The following is a 22,496-nucleotide window of genomic DNA, read 5'->3' as shown; positions in this document are numbered from 1 at the left end:
AAATGACCATTACTTTCACACTGTTTGCAATTATTCCTTTTATACGATGGAAAAGCTGTTGTATTTATATCGTATTTTATGCTTCTGGCGTTGTCTTCTTAGGCCCTAACTATTCGATCTGGTGGAACAACGCCGTAGAGTGAAGCCTAGGTTGCCCGGAACGTAGAAATGACCATAACTTTCACACTGATTGCAATTATTTGTTATATACGATGGAAAAGCTGTTGTATTTATATCGTATTTTATGCTTCTGGCGTTGACTTCTAAGGACCTAACTATTCGATCTGGTGGAGCAACGCCCTAGAGTGAAGCCTAGGTTGCTCGGAATGTAGAAATGACCATAACTTTCACACTGATTGCAATTATTCGTTTTATACGATGGAAAAACTGTTGCATCTTCATCGTATTTTATGCTTCTGGCGTTGACTTCTCAGGCCGTAACTATTCGATCTGGTGGAGCAACGCCCTGGAGTGAAACCTGGGTTGCCCGGAACGTAGAAATGACCACTACTATCACACTGGTTGCAAATTATTCCTGCTATACGATGGAGAAACTGTTGTATTTTTATTGCATATTATGCTTCTGGCGTTCACTTCTTAGGCCCTAACTATTCGATCTGGAGGAACAACGGCCTAGGGTGAAGCCTACGTTGCCTGGAACGTAGAAATGACCATAACTTTCACACTGGTTGCGATTATTTGTTTTATACGATGGAAAAGCTGTTGTATTTATATCGTATTTTATGCTTCTGGCGTTGACTTCTTAGGCCCTAACTATTCCATCTGGTGGAACAACGCCCTAGAGTAAAGCCCAGGTTGCGCGCAACGTAGAAATGACCATATCTTTCACACTTGTAGCAATTATTCGTTTTATACGATGGAAAAATTGTTCTATTTATTTTGTATTTTATGCTTCGGGCGTTGACTTCTAAGGCCCTAACTATTCAATCTGTTGGTGCAACGCCCTAGGGTGAAGCCTAGGTTGCTCGTAAAGTAGAAATGACCATAAGTTTCATACTGGTTGCAATTATTCGTTTTATACGATGGAAAAACTGTTGTATTTTTATTGTATTCTATGCTTCTGGCGTTTAATTCTAAGTCGCTATCTATTTGATCTGGTGGAGCAACGACCTGGAGTGAAGCCTAGGTTGCCCGGAACGTAGAAATGACAATTACTTTCACACTGTTTGCTATTATTCATTTTGTACGATGGAAAAGCTGTTGTATTTATATTGTATTTTATCCTTCTGGCGTTGACTTCTAAGCCGTAGCTATTAGATGTGGTGGAGCAACGCCCTAGAGTGACGCCTAGGTTGCCCGGAACGTAGAAATGACCATTACTTTTACAATGTTTGCAACTATTCATTTTATACGATGGAAAAACTGTTGTACTTATATTGTATTTTATTCTTATGGCGTTGAATTCTAAGTCCCTAGCTATTACATCTCGTGGAACAACGCCCTACGGTAAAGCCCAGGTTGCGCGGAACGTAGAAATGACCATAACTTTCACACTGGTAGCAATTTTTCGTTTTATACGATGGAAAAACTGTTTTATTTATTTTGTATTTTATGCTTTGAGTGTTGACTTCTAAGGCCCTAACTATTCGATCTGGTGGAGCAACGCCCTAGAGTGAAACCTAGGTAGCCCGGCTCGTAGAAATGTCCATATCTTTCACACTGTTTGCAATTTTTCGTTTTATACGATGGAAAAACTGTTTTATTTATTTTGTATTTTATGCTTCGGTCGTTGACTTCTAAGGCCCTAACTATTCGATCTGGAGGAGCAACGCCCTAGAGTGCAGCCTAGATTGCCCGGAACGTAGAAATGACCATAACTTTCACACTGGTTGCTATCTTTCGTTTTATATGATTGAAAAACTGTTGTATTTATATCGTATTTTATGCTTCTGGCGTTGACTTCTTAGGCCCTAACTATTCCATCTGGTGGAACATCGCCCTAGAGTAAAGCCCAGGCTGCGCGGAACGTAGAAATGACCATAACTTTCACACTGGTAGCAATTATTCGTTTTATACATTGTAAAAACTGTTCTATTTATATTTTATTTTATGCTTCTGGCGTTGACTACTTAGGCCCTAACTATTCGATCTTGTGGAACAACGCCCTAGAGTGAAGCCTAGGTTGCCTGGAACGTAGAAATGACCATCACTTTCACACGGGTTGCAATTATTCCTGTTATAGGATGGAAAGACTGTTGTATTTTTATTGTATTTTATTCTCCTGGTGTTGACTTCTTAGGCCCTAAGTATTCGATTTGGTGGAACAACGCCGTAGAGTGAAGCCTAGGTTGCCCGGAACGTAGAAATGACCATTACTTTCACACTGTTTGCAATTATTCCTTTTATACGATGGAACAGCTGTTGTATTTATATCGTATTTTATGCTTCTGGCGTTGACTTCTAAGGTCCTAACTATTCGATCTGGTGGAGCAACGCCCTAGAGTGAAGCCTAGGTTGCTCGGAATGTAGAAATGACCATAAGTTGCATACTGGTTGCTATTATTCGTTTTATACGATGGAAAAACTGTTGCATCTTTATCGTATTTTATGCTTCTGGCGTTGACTTCTTAGGCCGTAACTATCCGATCTGGTGGAGCAACGCCCTGGAGTTAAACCTGGTTTGCCCGGAACGTAGAAATGACCACTACTATCACACTGGTTGCAAATTACTCCTGCTATACGATGGAAAAACTGTTGTATTTATATTGTATTTTATGCTTCTGGCGTTGACTTCTCAGGCCCTAATTATTCGATCTGGTGGAACAACGCCGTAGAGTGAAGCCTAGGTTGCCCGAACCTAGAAATGTCCATTACCTTCACACTGTTTGCAATTATTCCTTTTATACGATGGAAAAGCTGTTGTATTTATATCGTATTTTATGCTTCTGGCGTTGACTTCTAAGGACCTAACTATTCGATCTGGTGGAGCAACGCCCTAGAGTGAAGCCTAGGTTGCTCGGAATGTAGATATGACCATAACTTTCACACTGATTGCAATTATTCGTTTTATACGATGGAAAAGCTGTTGCATCTTCATCGTATTTATGCTTCTGGCGTTGACTTCTTAGGCCGTAACTATTCGATCTGGTGGAGCAACGCCCTGGCGTCAAACCTGGATTGCCCGGAACGTAGAAATGACCACTACTATCACACTGGTTGCAAATTATTCCTGCTATACGATGGAAAAACTGTTGTATTTTTATTGCATTTTATGCTTCTGGCGTTCACTTCTTAGGCCCTAACTATTCGATCTGGTGGAACAACGGCCTAGGGTGAAGCCTACGTTGCCCGGAACGTAGAAATGACCATAAGTTTCACACTGGTTGCAATTATTTGTTTTATACGATGGAAAAGCTGTTGTATTTATATCGTCTTTTATGCTTCTGGCGTTGACTTCTTAGGCCCTAGCTATTCGATCTGGAGGAGCAACGCCCTAGAGTGAAACCTAGGTTGCCCGGATCCTAGAAATGACCATTACATTCACACTGGTTGCAATTATTCCTGTTATACGATGGAAAAACTGTTGTATTTTTATTGCATTCTATGCTTCTGGCGTTTAATTCTAAGTCGCTAGCTATTTGATCTGGTGGAGCAACGACCTAGAGTCAAGCCTAGGTTGCCCGGAACGTAGAAATGACAATTACTTTCACACTGTTTGCTATTATTCATTTTGTACGATGGAAAAGCTGTTGTATTTATATTGTATTTTATCCTTCTGGCGTTGACTTCTAAGGCCGTAGCAATTAGATGTGGTGGAGCAACGCCCTAGAGCGACGCCTAGGTTGCCCGGAAAGTAGAAATGACCATTACTTTTACAATGTTTGCAACTATTCATTTTATACGATGGAAAAACTGTTGTACTTATATTGTATTTTATTCTTATGGCGTTGAATTCTAAGTCCCTAGCTATTACATCTCGTGGAACAACGCCCTAGGGTAAAGCCCAGGTTGCGCTGAACGTAGAAATGACCATAACTTTCACACTGGTAGCAATTTTTCGTTTTATACTATGGAAAAACTGTTTTATTTATTTTGTATTTTATGCTTTGAGCGTTGACTTCTGAGGCCCTAACTATTCGATCTGGTGGAGCAACGCCCTAGAGTGAAGCCTAGGTTGCCCGGAACGTAGAAATGACCATAACTTTCACACTGGTAGCAATTTTTCGTTTTATACGATGGAAAAACTGTTTTATTTATTTTGTATTTTATGCTTTGAGCGTTGACTTCTAAGGCCCTAACTATTCGATCTGGTGGAGCAACGCCCTAGAGTGAAGCCTAGGTTGCCCGGAACGTAGAAATGACCATAACTTTCACACTGGTTGCTATCATTCGATTTATACGATGGAAAAACTGTTATATTTACATTGTATTTTATACTTCTGGCGTTGACTTCTTAGGCCCTAACTGTTCGATCTGGTGGAACAACGTCCTAGAGTGAAGCCTAGGTTGCCCGGAACGTAGAAATGACCATTACTTTCACACTGTTTGCAATTACTCCTTTTATACGATGGAAAAGCTGTTGTATTTATATCGTATTTTATGCTTCTGGCGTTGACTTCTTAGGCCGTAACTATTCGATCTGGTGGAGCAACGCCCTGGAGTGAAACATGGGTTGCCCGGAACATAGAAATGACCACTACTATCACACTGGTTGCAAATTATTCCTGCTATAGGATGGAAAAACTGTTGTATTTTTATTGTATTTTATGCTTCAGGCGTGGACTTCTGAGGCCGTAGCTATTCGATGTGGTGGAAGAACGCCATACAGTGAAGCCTAGGTTGCCCGGAACGTAGAAATGACCATTACTTTCACACTGTTTGCAATTATTCCTTTTATACGATGGAAAAGCTGTTGTATTTATATCGTATTTTATGCTTCTGGCGTTGTCTTCTTAGGCCCTAACTATTCGATCTGGTGGAACAACGCCGTAGAGTGAAGCCTAGGTTGACCGGAACGTAGAAATGACCATAACTTTCATACTGGTTGCAATTATTCCTGTTATATGATGGAAAAACTGTTGCATTTATATTGTATTTTATGCTTCTGGCGTTGACTGCTAAGGCCCTGACTATTCAATCTGTTGGATCAACGCCCTAGAGTGAAGCCTAGGTTGCTCGGAATGTAGAAATGACAATAACATTCACACTGGTTGAAATTTTTCGTTTAATACGATGGTAAAGCTGTTGCATCTTTATTGTATTTTATGATTCTGGCGTTGACTTCTAAGGCCCTAACTATTGGATCTGGTGGAGCAACGCCCTAGAGTGAAGCCTAGGTAGCCCGGAACGTAGAAATGACTATCACTTACAAACTGGTTGCAATTATTCCTGTTATACGATGGAAAAACTGTTATATTTATATTGTATTTTATGCTTCTGGCGTTGACTTCTTGGGCCCTAACTATTCGATCTGGTGGAACAACGCCGTAGAGTGAAGCCTAGGTTGCCCGGATCGTAGAAATGACCATAACTCTCACACTGTTTGCAATTATTCCTTTTATACGATGGAAAAGCTGTTGTATTTATATCGTATTTTATGCTTCTGGCGTTGACATCTAAGGACCTAACTATTCGATCTGGTGGAGCAGCGCCCGAGAGTGAAGCCTAGGTTGCTCGGAATGTAGAAATGACAATAACTGTCACACTGGGTGCAATTATTCGTTTTATACGATGGAAAAGCTGTTGCATCTTTATTGTATTTTATGCTTCTGTCGTTGACGTCTAAGGCCGTAGCTATTAGATGTGGTGGAGCAACGCACTAGAGTGACGCCTAGGTCGCCCGGAACGTGGAATGACCATTACTTTCGCAATGTTTGCAATTATTCATTTTATACGATGGAAAAACTGTTGTACTTATATTGTATTTTATGCTTCTGGCGTTGACTTCTAAGGCCCTAACTATTCGACCTGCTGGAGCAACGCCCTAGAGTGAAGCCTAGGTTGCCCCGAACGTAGAAATGACCATCACTTTCAAACTGGTTGCAATTAATCCTTTTATACAATGGAAAAACTGTTCTATTTATTTTGTATTTTATTCTTCGGGAGTTGACTTCTAAAGCCCTAACTGTTTGATCTGGTGGAGCAACGCCTTAGAGTGAAGCCTAGGTGGCCCGGAACGTAGAAGTGACCATAACTTTCACACTGGTTTCTATTATTCGTTTTATACGATGGAAAAACTGTTATATTTATATTGTATTTTATGCATCTGGCGTTCACTTCTTAGGCCCTAACAATTCGATCTGGTGGAACAACGACCTAGAGTGAGGCCTAGGTAGCCCGGAACGTAGAAATGACCATAACTTCCATACTGGTAGCAATTATTCGTTTTATACGATGGAAAAACCGTTTTATTTATATTGTACTTTATGCTTCTGGCGTTGACTTCTAAGGCTCTGACTATTCGATCTGGTGGAGCAACGCCCTAGAGTGAAGCCTAAGTTGACCGGAACGTAGCAATTGCCATCACTTTCAGACTGGTTGCAAATACTCCTGTTATATGATGGAAAAGCTGTTGTATTTTTATTGCATTATATGCTTCGGGCATTAACTTCTAAGGCCCTATCTATTCAATCTGTAAGAGCAACGCCCTAGGGTGTAGCCTAGGTTGCCCATAAAGTAGAAATGACCATAGCTTTCATACTGATTGCATTATTCGTTTTGTATGATGGAAAAACTGTTGTATTTATATTGTATTTTATGCTTCTGGCGTTCACTTCTTAGGCCCTAACTATTCGATCTGGTGGAACAACGCCCTATGGTGAAGCCTAGGTTGACCGGAACGTAGAAATGACCATAACTTTCACACCGGTAGCAATTATTCGTTTTACACCATGGAAAAACTGTTGTATTTATTTTGTATTTTATGCATCGGGCGTTGACTTCTAAGGCCCTAACTATTCAATCTGTTGGAGCAACGCCCTAGGGTGAAGCCTAGGTTGCCTGGAAAGTAGAAATGACGTTAACTTTCACACTGGTTGCTATTATTCGTTCTATACGATGGAAAAACTGTTATATTTATATTGTATTTTATGCTTCGGGCGTTGACTTCTAAGGCCCTAGCTGTTTGATCTGGTGGAGCAACGCCCTAGAGTGAAGCCTAGGTTGCCCGGAACGTAGAAATGACCATAACTTTCACACTGGTTGCTATTATTCGTTCTATACGATGGAAAAATTGTTATATTTATATTGTATCTTATACTTCTGGCGTTGACTTCTTAGGGCCTAACAATTCGATCTGGTGGAACAACGCCCTAGAGTGAAGCCTAGGTTGCCTGGAACGTACAAATGACCATCACTTTCACACGGGTTGCAATTATTCCTGTTATAGGACGGAAAGACTGTTGTATTTTTATTGTATTTTATGCTTCAGGCGTTGACTTCTGAGGCCGTTGCTATTCGATGTAGTGGAAGAACGCCATAGAGTGAAGCCTAGGTTGCCCGGAACGTAGAAATGACCATAACTTTCATACTGTTTGCAATTATTCGTTTTATACGATGGAAAAACTGTTGTATATATATTGTATTTTATGCTTCTGGCGTTCACTTCTTAGCCCCTAACTATTCGATCTGTTGGAGCAACGCCCAAGGGTGAAGCCTAGGTTGCCCGGAAAGAAGAAATGAAGTTAACTTTCATACTGGTTGCAATTATTCCTTTTTATACGATGAAAAAACTGTTGTATTTATATTGTATTTTATGCTTCTGGCGTTGACTTCGAATGCACTAACTATTCGATCTGGCGGAGTAACGACCTAGAGTGAAGCCGAGGTTTCCAGAACGTAGAAATGACCATCACTTTCAAACCGGTTTTAATTATTCCTGTTATATGATGGAAAAACTGTTGTATTTTTATTGCATTTTATGCTTCGGGCATTGACTTCTAAGGCCCTAACTGTTTGATCTGGTGGAGCAACGCCCTAGAATGAAGCCTAGGTTGCCCGTTACGTAGAAATGACCATCACTTTCTAACTGGTTGCAATTATTCGTTTTATACGATGGAAAAGCTGTTGTATTTATATCGTATTTTATGCTTCTGGCGTTGAGTTCTTAGGCCCTGACTATTCCATCAGGTGGAACAACGCCCTAGGGTGAAGCCTAGGTTGCCCGGAACGTAGAAATGACCATAACTTTTACACTGGTAGCAATTATTCGTTTTATACAATGGAAAAACTGTTCTATTTATTTTGTATTTTATGCTTCGGGCGTTGACGTCTAAGGCCCTAACTGTTTGATCTGGTGCAGCAACGCCCTAGAGTGAAGCCTAGGTTGCCCGGATGGTAGAAATGACCATTACTTTCACAGTGTTTGCAATTATTCCTTTTATACGATGGAAAAGCTGTTGTATTTATATCGTATTTTATGCTTCTGGCGTTGACATCTAAGGACCTAACTATTCGATCTGGTGGAGTAGCGCCCTAGAGTGAAGCCTAGGTTGCTCGGAATGTAGAAATGACCATTACTTTCACACTGGTTGCAATCATTCGTTTTATACGATGGAAAAGCTGTTGTATTTATATTGTATTTTATGCCTCTGGCGTTGACTTCTAAGGCCGTAGCTATTAGATGTGGTGGAGCAACGCCCTAGAGTGACGCCTAGGGTGCTCGGAACGTAGAAATGGCCATTACTTTCACACTGGTTGCAATTATTCGTTTTATACGATGGAAAAGCTGTTGTATTTATATCGTATTTTATGCTTCTGGCGTTGACTTCTTAGGCCGTAACTATTCGATCTGGTGGAGCAACGCCCTGGCGTGAAACCTAGGTTACCCGGAACGTAGAATTGGCCATCACTTTCAAACTGGTTGCAATTATTCCTGTTATAAGATGGAAACACTCTCGTATTTTTTTTGCATTTTATGGTTGGGGCATTGACTTCTAGGGTCCTATCTATTCAATCTGTTGGAGCAACGCCCTAGGGTGAATCCTAGGTTGCCCGGAACGTAGAAATGACCATAACTTTCACACTGGTTGCTATTATTCGTTCTATACGATGGAAAAACTGTTATATTTATATTGTATCTTATGCTTCTGGCGTTGACTTCTTAGGGCCTAACAATTCGATCTGGTGGAAGAACGCCATAGAGTGAATCCTAGGTTGCCCGGAACGTAGAAATGACCATAACTTTCATACTGGTTGCAATTATTCGTTCTATACGATGGAAAAACTGTTATATTTATATTGTATCTTATGCTTCTGGCGTTGACTTCTTAGGGCCTAACAATTCGATCTGGTGGAGCAACGCCCTAGAGTGAATCCTAGGTTGCCCGGAACGTAGAAATGACCATAACTTTCATACTGGTTGCAATTATTCGTTCTATACGATGGAAAAACTGTTATATTTATATTGTATCTTATGCTTCTGGCGTTGACTTCTTAGGGCCTAACAATTCGATCTGGTGGAGCAACGCCCTAGAGTGAAGCCTAGGTTGCCCGGAACGTAGAAATGACCATCACTTTCAAACTGGTTGCAATTATTCCTGTTATATGATGGAAAAACTGTTGTATTTATATTGTATTTTATGCTTCGAGCGTTGACTGCTAAGGCCCTGACTATTCAATCTGTTGGATCAACGCCCTAGAGTGAAGCCTAGGTTGCTCGGAATGTAGAAATGACCATAACATTCACACTGGTTGAAATTATTCGTTTAATACGATGGTAAAGCTGTTGCATCTTTATTGTATTTTATGATTCTGGCGTTGACTTCTAAGGCCCTAACTATTGGATCTGGTGGAGCAACGCCCTAGAGAGAAGCCTAGGTTGCCCGGAACGTAGCAATGACCATCACTTTCAAACTGGTTGCAATTAATCCTTTTATACGATGGAAAAACTGTTGTATTTTTATTGCATTTTATGCTTCCGGCGTTGACTTCTAAGGCCCTAACTATTCAATCTGTTGGAGCAACGCCCAAGGGTGAAGCCTAGGTTGCCCGGAAAGAAGAAATGGCGTTAACTTTCATACTGGTTGCAATTATTCCTTTTTATACGATGGAAAAACTGTTGTATTTATATTGTATTTTATGTTTCTGGCGTTGACTTCTAATGCACTAACTATTCGATCTGTTGGAGCAGCGCCCAAGGGTGAAGCCTAGGTTGCCCGGAAAGAAGAAATGAAGTTAACTTTCATACTGGTTGCAATTATTCCTTTTTATACGATGAAAAAACTGTTGTATTTATATTGTATTTTATGCTTCTGGCGTTGACTTCGAATGCACTAACTATTCGATCTGGCGGAGTAACGACCTAGAGTGAAGCCGAGGTTTCCAGAACGTAGAAATGACCATCACTTTCAAACCGGTTTTAATTATTCCTGTTATATGATGGAAAAACTGTTGTATTTTTATTGCATTTTATGCTTCGGGCATTGACTTCTAAGGCCCTAACTGTTTGATCTGGTGGAGCAACGCCCTAGAATGAAGCCTAGGTTGCCCGTTACGTAGAAATGACCATCACTTTCAAACTGGTTGCAATTATTCGTTTTATACGATGGAAAAGCTGTTGTATTTATATCGTATTTTATGCTTCTGGCGATGAGTTCTTAGGCCCTGACTATTCCATCAGGTGGAACAACGCCCTAGGGTGAAGCCTAGGTTGCCCGGAACGTAGAAATGACCATAACTTTTACACTGGTAGCAATTATTCGTTTTATACAATGGAAAAACTGTTCTATTTATTTTGTATTTTATGCTTCGGGCGTTGACGTCTAAGGCCCTAACTGTTTGATCTGGTGCAGCAACGCCCTAGAGTGAAGCCTAGGTTGCCCGGATGGTAGAAATGACCATTACTTTCACAGTGTTTGCAATTATTCCTTTTATACGATGGAAAAGCTGTTGTATTTATATCGTATTTTATGCTTCTGGCGTTGACATCTAAGGACCTAACTATTCGATCTGGTGGAGTAGCGCCCTAGAGTGAAGCCTAGGTTGCTCGGAATGTAGAAATGACCATTACTTTCACACTGGTTGCAATCATTCGTTTTATACGATGGAAAAGCTGTTGTATTTATATTGTATTTTATGCCTCTGGCGTTGACTTCTAAGGCCGTAGCTATTAGATGTGGTGGAGCAACGCCCTAGAGTGACGCCTAGGGTGCTCGGAACGTAGAAATGGCCATTACTTTCACACTGGTTGCAATTATTCGTTTTATACGATGGAAAAGCTGTTGTATTTATATCGTATTTTATGCTTCTGGCGTTGACTTCTTAGGCCGTAACTATTCGATCTGGTGGAGCAACGCCCTGGCGTGAAACCTAGGTTACCCGGAACGTAGAATTGGCCATCACTTTCAAACTGGTTGCAATTATTCCTGTTATAAGATGGAAACTGTTAGATTATATAATCAAGGAACAAAAACAAGTATCGAAAGTATCGAAGGATACAGAAAGTGTTCTGTCTTGTTTCTATGGTTTTTTTATTTACTTTTGAATATATTCATGTGAGATCAGATATCGTACAGACTTCTTCCGTGCGTTGAGTTAAAAAAATCAAATTTCTTTTTATTTAAAATTGTTCCATATTCCAACAGGTTATGGGCCCAGAATTCATTCTATAATAATTAAGTGTATCGCGTGTTAATTAGTTTAGTTTTTTTTTAATCAATTAAGTGTAAAATACTTTAAACTGCGTGACGATGGAGATGTCCAAAGACAGGAGAAACATTCAGCAATTCAGTGGTACGAAATACAACGCGTGGAAGCATAGAGTTCGTAATTTATTATATGAGCTCGATGTGTTAAAAGTTCTTGACGAGCAACCACCAGTTCCTGTCACCGCAGTATGGTCGAAGGCGGAACGCATTGCCAAATGCACTGTTGTGCAATATTTATCTGATACGCATTTGAAGTATGACACTCCGGGAAGTACAGCAAAATCAATAATATTAAGTTTAGATTCAGTGTATGAGAGTCAAAGTACGGCTACGGAATTATCCATTAGGAAAAAGCTCTTAAGATTGAAAATGAAAAGTGACAGTTCGTTGAAAGATCATTTCGAAGTGTTTGACGATTTAGTCACAGATTTATCAGCTGCGGGTGTGACTGTGCGGGAAAACGAAACTATTTCAATTTTGTTATCTAGTTTGCCCGAAGTATATGATACGGTGTCAACTGTCATTGAGACGATGATGACAGAAGCGAGAATTACACTTGACATAGTTAAAAAGAGACTGTTGGATCATGAAACGAAAATTAAAAGTGAAAATTTGGATACCAGCGCGAAAGTACTCCAAGCTGAAGTGGAAAATCAAAGACCACATAATTTTGGAAGTACACGCTTTAAAAGAGGAAGTAATAGAAGAGGTAACATTAGAAGAGGAAATACATTCAAGCCGAATAGACAATCTTTTACCGGAAAATGTCATCAGTGTGGAAGAACAGGACACAAGATTAAAGAGTGTTATTACTATAAGAAGAGGCTCCAATATAGAGCAGAACAAAGAAACAAAAATCAAAATATACATACAATTCAGACGACGCAAGCTGTTACAAGCGACAACGTGTCGGGATATGCCTTTATGACCGGAGACTACCAGGTCATGAAAACCGGAAAATTAACATTTATCCTGGATTCTGGAGCATCGGATCATATAGTCAAAGAAGATAATGTATTTTCAAATATGACCATACTTGATCCACCCATCAGGATTTCGATAGCGAAAAATGGAGAATATATAATTGCATCGAAGAAGGGGCAGATACCTGTGACCACCAATATGGGAATTGAAGGCGTTTTGGAGGACGTATTGTACTGCCCGGACGTGCCGTACAACTTACTATCTGTTAGAAAATTGCAGCAAAAAGGAATGAGTATAACTTTCAATGAGAGGGGCGTCGAAATAATCAAAAACGGTAAAATGATGATGATTGGTAAGCCTTCAAATAATTTAATATTTATAGATTTTGATGTCATCGAAAAAGGAGTAAATTCACTTAATTCTTATATTTCTAATAAGATAGTTAATAATTATGAATTATGGCATAGGCGCTTAGGGCATATAGGAAAGGCAAAATTTTTACAGTTGAAGAATAAGCAGATGGTGGAGGATGTGACGTATCTTGAAAAAGTAATTCCAGACGATAATATATGTGAAGCTTGTATTAAAGGAAAACAAACACAATTGCCATTTAAAAAGGCAAAAGATAAAAGTCACATTAGGCAGCCATTGTTTATTGTTCACACAGACGTTTGTGGGCCGATCACTCCTTCTACAATTAATGATAAAAAGTATTTTATAACTTTCATAGATGAATTTACGCATTATTGTGTGACGTATTTACTTGAAAATAAATCAGATGTTTTTACAATCTTTAAGGATTACGTTGCTAAAAGTGAAGCACGTTTTAATTTAAAGATTGTCAATATATACTGTGATAATGGCAAGGAATATTTATCTAATGAGATGAAAAATTATTGTATACAAAAGGGTATAAGCTATCACTTAACGGTTCCGCGAACTCCTCAGTTAAATGGTGTTGCAGAACGCATGAATAGAACTATAACTGAAAAAGCACGTGCAATGATAAACGGTGCAGGTTTAGGAAAAGAGTTCTGGGGAGAAGCAGTTTTAACTGCTACATATTTAATTAATTTAACCCCATCGAAAGCTCTTAATGTTAATAAAACCCCATTTGAATTGTGGCATAATAAAAGGCCCAAATTGAAGTATTTAAAAGTGTTTGGTTCCACAGTGTATGTGCATGATAAAGTTAGGAAATCGAAATTTGACGAAAAGTCTTATAAATGTATATTGGTAGGGTTTACACCAAATGGATACAAAGTGTGGAACGTAGAAAATGGGAAATTTGAGATAGTAAGAGATGTAATAGTTGATGAAATTAATTACTTAGAATCTCGGCCGGTAATAAAGGGAATAGGTTTAAAACGTGGTTTATGTGAAACTGATGCATCTCGTGAAGTGCCGAAATCAGTAGATATACAGTGTGAAGTAAATAAATCTGATAATCAAAAATCAGATGTGTTAAAAAGAAAAAAATCTGATAACAATAAATCAGATATGATAGAGCCGAGAATTAAAGTAATGGTAGATCAAGAGAAAAGTAAATCTGTAACTAAAACAGATGTAACAGGAGTATCGGGACCAGAAAATAATCAAGTGGTAGAATTAAAAGATAGTATAGAACCTAGAAGGAGTGATAGGATTAAGCGACAGTCTCCTATGTCATATAATGAATTTAATAATGACGATGATTATCTTTTATGCGCTCAATCGATAATTTGTAAAATACCCAACTCATTTGATGAAATTAAAACTAGAGATGACAGAGCTAAGTGGGAACAAGCTATTGCCGATGAAATAAACTCGTTAGTCATAAATAAAACTTGGGATTTGGTATCGAAGCCAAAGAATAAGAACATTGTTGATTGTAAATGGGTATTCACGATCAAAAATGATGAATTCGGAAATCCGTTAAAATACAAAGCTCGATTAGTGGCCCGTGGTTTCAGTCAGAAATATTTAGAAGATTATAATGAAACATTTGCACCTGTAGCTAGAATGTCAAGCTTTAGATTTCTTATGGCTTTTTCTAATCAGCATAATTTGCTAGTGCATCAAATGGATGTTAAGACGGCATTTTTAAATGGTATTTTAAGGGAAGAAATTTATATGCGAATTCCCGAAGGTGTTAAATGTGATAGTAATAATCAAGTGTGTAAATTGAATAAAGCTTTGTATGGTCTCAAGCAATCAGCCAGATGCTGGTTTGAGATGTTCGAAAAAGCTCTTTTAGAGAAAGGTTTCCGAAATTCATCAGCGGATCGTTGTATTTATATATTAGATAGAAAGAATATATTAAAGAATATATATGTAGTACTATATGTGGATGATCTAGTGATTATGACTGCTGAATCTGAGACAATGCAAAATTTCAAAAATTATTTGAAAAATAGATTTTGCATGACAGATTTAAATGAAATTAAGTTATTTCTTGGAATAAAAGTGGAAAGAACTAATGGACAAGTAACATTGGATCAAAGTGCATATATTAAGACTGTTCTTATGAAATTTAATATGTTAGATTGCAAACCCGTAAGTACACCTCTTCCAAGTGTATTAGATCATATAGCTTTGAATTCAGAAGAAGAATATAATGCACCTTGTCGTAATTTAATTGGATGCTTGATGTATATAATGATTTGTACGAGACCCGATTTAAGCATAGCGGTAAATATTTTAAGTCGATACTCAAGTAAAAATAACAGAGAACTGTGGCAAAATCTTAAAAGGGTTCTGAGGTATCTTAAAGGGTCTGCTGATATTAAATTAACATATGTTAAAACTGATTATAAAAATCTATTTAGTGGATATGTCGATTCTGATTGGGGAGGTAATGAAAATACAGATCGTAAGAGCACAACGGGATATTTATTTAAGTTATATGAACAATGTACAATCTGCTGGAATACGAAAAGGCAAACATCAGTGGCTGTCTCGTCCACAGAAGCAGAGTACATGGCTCTTTTTGAAGCTGTGAGAGAGGCATTATGGTTAAAATCCTTGGCAATCAGTATTAATATAAATGTCTTTGATCCAATAATAATTTACGAAGACAATATGGGTTGCATTAATATTGCGAGTAATCCAAGTAGCCATAAGCGTTCAAAACATATAGACATAAAATACCACTTTTCAAGAGAACAAGTTGAAAAGAATGTAATAAAACTTGAATATATTCCTACAGGTGATCAACTAGCAGATGCTTTAACGAAGCCGTTGCCAGCAAGCAAATATTTGGAATTTAGAGCAAAAATGGGATTAGAATAATAAGATTAATATAAGCATAAAAATTATTATTATTTTGTATATACTTTGTATGGTCTGGATGGGTTTTTCTGGGTTTCCCCATTCCCTTGCAACGAATGTTGGACCATTTGTATTTTGTTCCCAGAATTAGAGTCAAAATAAAACACAAGGTAGACAGTCTGTACGGTAATACTCGTAGTACACTTATTAGACTTATTAATGTACAATTAATATGAACAGCACCGACTTGTTTTTGAGGGGGCCTGTTAGATTATATAATCAAGGAACAAAAACAAGTATCGAAAGTATCGAAGGATACAGAAAGTGTTCTGTCTTGTTTCTATGGTTTTTTTATTTACTTTTGAATATATTCATGTGAGATCAGATATCGTACAGACTTCTTCCGTGCGTTGAGTTAAAAAAATCAAATTTCTTTTTATTTAAAATTGTTCCATATTCCAACAGAAACACTCTCGTATTTTTTTTGCATTTTATGGTTGGGGCATTGACTTCTAGGGTCCTATCTATTCAATCTGTTAGAGCAACGCCCTAGGGTGAATCCTAGGTTGCCCGGAACGTAGAAATGACCATAACTTTCACACTGGTTGCTATTATTCGTTCTATACGATGGAAAAACTGTTATATTTATATTGTATCTTATGCTTCTGGCGTTGACTTCTTAGGGCCTAACAATTCGATCTGGTGGAAGAACGCCATAGAGTGAATCCTAGGGTGCTCGGAACGTAGAAATGGCCATTACTTTCACACTGGTTGCAATTATTCGTTTTATACGATGGAAAAGCTGTTGTATTTATATCGTATTTTATGCTTCTGGCGTTGACTGCTAAGGCCCTGACTATTCAATCTGTTGGATCAACGACCTAGAGTGAAGCCTAGGTTGCTCGGAATGTAGAAATGACCATAACATTCACACTGGTTGAAATTATTCGTTTAATACGATGGTAAAGCTGTTGCATCTTTATTGTATTTTATGATTCTGGCGTTGACTTCTAAGGCCCTAACTATTGGATCTGGTGGAGCAACGCCCTAGAGAGAAGCCTAGGTTGCCCGGAACGTAGCAATGACCATCACTTTCAAACTGGTTGCAATTAATCCTTTTATACGATGGAAAAACTGTTGTATTTTTATTGCATTTTATGCTTCCGGCGTTGACTTCTAAGGCCCTAACTATTCAATCTGTTGGAGCAACGCCCAAGGGTGAAGCCTAGGTTGCCCGGAAAGAAGAAATGGCGTTAACTTTCATACTGGTTGCAATTATTCCTTTTTATACGATGGAAAAACTGTTGTATTTATATTGTATTTTATGTTTCTGGCGTTGACTTCTAATGCACTAACTATTCGATCTGGCGGAGCAACGACCTAGAGTGAAGCCGAGGTTTCCCGGAACGTAGAAATGACCATCACTTTCAAACTGGATGCAATTATTCCTGTTATATGACGGAAAAGCTGTTGTATTTTTATTGCATTTTATGCTTCGGGCATTGACTTCTAAGGCCCTAACTATTCAATCAGTTGGAGCAACGCCCCAGGGTGTAGCCTAGGTTGCCCGGAACGTAGAAATGACCGTCACTTTCAAACTGGTTGCAATTATTCCGGTTATATGATGGAAAAACTGTTGTATTTTTATTGCATTTTATGCTTCGGGCATTGACTTCTAAGGCCCTAACTGTTTGATCTGGTGGAGCAACGCCCTAGAATGAAGCCTAGGTTGCCCGGTACGTTGAAATGACCATCACTTTCAAACTGGTTGCAATTATTCGTTTTGTACGATGGAAAAGCTGTTGTATTTATATCGTATTTTATGCTTCTGGCGTTGACTTCTTAGGACCTAACTATTCCATCAGGTGAAACAACGCCCTAGGGTGAAGCCTAGGTTGCCCGGAACGTAGAAATGACTATAACTTTTACACTGGCAGCAATTATTCGTTTTAAACAATGGAAAAACTGTTCTATTTAATTTGTATTTTATGCTTCGGGCGTTGACTTCTAAGGCCCTAACTGTTTGATCTGGTGGAGCAACGCCCTAGAGTGAAGACTAGGTTGCCCGGAACGTCGAAATGACCATAACTTTCACACTGGTTGCTAACATTCGTTTTATACGATGGAAAAGCTGTTGTATTAATATTGTATTTTATGCTTCTGGCGTTGACATCTAACGACCTAACTATTCGATCTGGTGGAGTAGCGCCCTAGAGTGAAGCCTAGGTTGCTCGGAATGTAGAAATGACCATTACTTTCACACTGGTTGCAATCATTCGTTTTATACGATGGAAAAGCTGTTGTATTTATATTGTATTTTATGCCTCTGGCGTTGACTTCTAAGGCCGTAGCGATTAGATGTGGTGGAGCAACGCCCTAGAGTGACGCCTAGGGTGCTCGGAACGTAGAAATGGCCATTACTTTCACACTGGTTGCTATTATTCGTTTTATACGATGGAAAAGCTGTTGTATTTATATCGTATTTTATGCTTCTGGCGTTGACTTCTTAGGCCGTAACTATTCGATCTGGTGGAGCAACGCCCTGGCGTGAAACCTAGGTTACCCGGAACGTAGAATTGGCCAACACTTTCAAACTGGTTGCAATTATTCCTGTTATAAGATGGAAACACGCTCGTATTTTTTTTGCATTTTATGGTTGGGGCATTGACTTTTAGGGTCCTAACTATTCAATCTGTTGGAGCAACGACCTAGGGTCAATCCTAGGTTGCCCGGAACGTAGAAATGACCATAACTTTCACACTGGTTGCTATTATTCGTTCTATACGATGGAAAAACTGTTATATTTATATTGTATCTTATGCTTCTGGCGTTGACTTCTTAGGGCCTAACAATTCGATCTGGTGGAAGAACGCCATAGAGTGAAGCCTAGGTCGCCCGGAACGTAGAAATGACCATAACTTTCATCCTGGTTGCAATTATTCGTTTTGTATGATGGAAAAACTGTTGTATTTATATTATATTTTGTGCTGCTGGCGTTCACTTCTTAGGCCCTAACTATTCGATTTGGTGGGACAACGCCCTAGGGTGAAGCCTAGGTTGCCCGGAACGTAGAAATGACCATAACTTTCACACTGGTAGCAATTATTCGTTTTATACGATGGAAAAACTGTTCTATTTATTTTGTATTTTATGCTTCGGGCGTTGACTTCTAAGGCCCTAGCTATTCGATCTGGAGGAGCAACGCTCTAGAGTGAAGCCCAGGTTGCCCGGAACGTAGAAATGACCATTACTTTCACAATGTTTGCAATTATTCATTTCATACGATGAAAAAACTGTTGTACTTATGGTGTATTTTATCCTTCTGGCGTTGAATTCTAAGTCTCTAGCTAATCGATCTGGTGGAGCAACGCCCTAGAGTGAAACCTAGGTTACCCGGAACGTAGACATGACCAGTACTTTCAGAATGTTAGCAAGTATTCATTTTATACGATGGAAAAACTGTTGTACATATATTGTGTTTTATTCTTCTGGCGTTGACTTCTCAGGCCCTAACTATTCGATCTGGTGTAACAACGCCCTAGAGTGAAGCCTAGGTTGCCCGGAACGTAGAAATGACCATCACTTTCAAACTGGTTGGAATTATTGCTGTTATACGATCGAAAAACTGTTGTATTTTTATTGCATTTTATGCTTCGTGCGTTTACTTCTAAGGCCCTAACTATTCAATGTGGTGGAGCAACGCCCTAGGGTGAAGCCTAGGTTGCCCGGAAAGTAGAAATGACCATTACTTTCACAATGTTTGCAATTATTCATTTTATACGATGGAAACACTGATGTACTTATTTTGATTTTATTCTTCTGGCGTTGACTTCTTAGGCCCTCACTATTCGACCTGGTGGAACAACGCCCTAGAGTGAAGCCTAGGTTGCCCGAAACATGGAAATGACCATTACTTTCACACTGTATGCAAATATACATTATATACGATGGAAAAGCTGTTGTATTTATATTGTATTTTATGCTTCTGGCGTTGTCTTCTAAGGTGCTAACTATTCGATCTGGTGGAGCAACGCCCTAGCGTGAAGCCTAGGTTGCCCGGAACGTAGAAATGACCATCACTTTCAAACTGGTTGCAATTATTCCTGTTATATGATGGAAAAACTGTTGTATTTATATTGTATTTTATGCTTCGAGCGTTGACTGCTAAGGCCCTGACTATTCAATCTGTTGGATCAACGCCCTAGAGTGAAGCCTAGGTTGCTCGGAATGTAGAAATGACCATAACATTCACACTAGTTGAAATTATTCGTTTAATACGATGGTAAAGCTGTTGCATCTTTATTGTATTTTATGATTCTGTCGTTGACTTCTAAGGCCCTAACTATTGGATCTGGTGGAGCAACGCCCTAGAGAGAAGCCTAGGTTGCCCGGAACGTAGCAATGACCATCACTTTCAAACTGGTTGCAATTATTCCTGTTATAAGATGGAAACACTCTCGTATTTTTTTTGAATTTTATGGTTGGGGCATTGACTTTTAGGGTCCTAACTATTCAATCTGTTGGAGCAACGACCTAGGGTCAATCCTAGGTTCCCCGGAACGTAGAAATGACCATAACTTTCACACTGGTTGCTATTATTCGTTCTATACGATGGAAAAACTGTTATATTTATATTGTATCTTATGCTTCTGGCGTTGACTTCTTAGGGCCTAACAATTCGATCTGGTGGAAGAACGCCATAGAGTGAAGCCTAGGTCGCCCGGAACGTAGAAATGACCATAACTTTCATACTGGTTGCAATTATTCCTGTTATATGATGGAAAAACTGTTGCATTTATATTGTATTTTATGCTTCTGGCGTTGACTGCTAAGGCCCTGACTATTCAATCTGTTGGATCAACGCCCTAGAGTGAAGCGTAGGTTGCTCGGAATGTAGAAATGACCATAACATTCACACTGGTTGACATTTTTCGTTTAATACGATGGTAAAGCTGTTGCATCTTTATTGTATTTTATGATTCTGGCGTTGACTTCTAAGGCCCTAACTATTCGATCTGGTGGAGCAACGCCCTAGAGTGAAGCCTAGGTAGCCCGGAACGTAGAAATGACTATCACTTACAAACTGGTTGCAATTATTCCTGTTATCCGATGGAAAAACTGTTATATTTATATTGTATTTTATGCTTCTGGCGTTGACTTCTTAGGACCTAACTGTTCGATCTGGTCGAACAACGCCCTAGAGTGAAGCCTAGGTTGCCCGGAACGAAGGAACGACCATTACATTCACACTGGTTGCAATTATTCCTGTTATATGATGGAAAAACTGTTGTATTTATATTGTATTTTATGCTTCGAGCGTTGACTGCTAAGGCCCTGACTATTCAATCTGTTGGATCAACGCCCTAGAGTGAAGCCTAGGTTGCTCGGAATGTAGAAATGACCATAACATTCACACTGGTTGAAATTATTCGTTTAATACGATGGTAAAGCTGTTGCATCTTTATTGTATTTTATGATTCTGTCGTTGACTTCTAAGGCCCTAACTATTGGATCTGGTGGAGCAACGCCCTAGAGAGAAGCCTAGGTTGCCCGGAACGTAGCAATGACCATCACTTTCAAACTGGTTGCAATTAATCCTTTTATACGATGAAAAAACTGTTGTACTTATGGTGTATTTTATCCTTCTGGCGTTGAATTCTAAGTCTCTAGCTAATCGATCTGGTGGAATAACGCCCTAGAGTGAAACCTAGGTTACCCGGAACGTAGACATGACCAGTACTTTCAGAATGTTAGCAAGTATTCATTTTATACGATGGAAAAAATGTTGTACATATTTTGTGTTTTATTCTTCTGGCGTTGACTTCTCAGGCCCTAACTATTCGATCTGGTGTAACAACGCCCTAGAGTGAAGCCTAGGTTGCCCGGAACGTAGAAATGACCATCACTTTCAAACTGGTTGGAATTATTCCTGTTATACGATCGAAAAACTGTTGTATTTTTATTGCATTTTATGCTTCGTGCGTTGACTTCTAAGGCCCTAACTATTCAATGTGGTGGAGCAACGCCCTAGGGTGAAGCCTAGGTTGCCCGGAAAGTAGAAATGACCATTACTTTCACAATGTTTGCAATTATTCATTTTATACGATGGAAACACTGTTGTACTTATTTTGATTTTATTCTTCTGGCGTTGACTTCTTAGGCCCTAACTATTCGACCTGTTGGAACAACGCCCTAGAGTGAAGCCTAGGTTGCCCGAAACATGGAAATGACCATTACTTTCACACTGTATGCAAATATACATTATATACGATGGAAAAGCTGTTGTATTTATATTGTATTTTATGCTTCTGGCGTTGGCTTCTAAGGTGCTAACTATTCGATCTGGTGGAGCAATGCCCTAGAGTGAAGCCTAGGTTGCCCGGAACGTAGAAATGACCATCACATTCAAACTGGTTGCAATTATTCCTGTTATATGATGGAAGAACTGCAGTACTTTTATTGCATTTTATGCTTCGGGCATTGAGTTCTAAGGCCCTAACTATTCAATCTGGTGGAAGAATGCCCTAGGGTGAAGCCTAGGCTGCCCGGAAAGTAGAAATGTCCATAACTTCCACACTGGTAGAAATTATTCGTTTAATACGATGGAAAAACTGTACTATTTATTTTGTATTTTATGCTTCGGGCGTTGACTTCTAAGGCCCTAACTGTTTGATCTGGTGGAGCAACGCCCTAGAGTGAAGACTAGGTTGCCCGGAA

This window comes from Calliopsis andreniformis, unplaced genomic scaffold, assembly GCF_051401765.1.
Source record: "Calliopsis andreniformis isolate RMS-2024a unplaced genomic scaffold, iyCalAndr_principal scaffold0007, whole genome shotgun sequence".
Taxonomy (NCBI): Eukaryota; Metazoa; Arthropoda; class Insecta; order Hymenoptera; family Andrenidae; genus Calliopsis; species Calliopsis andreniformis.
Note: the sequence above shows the minus strand (reverse complement) of the source record.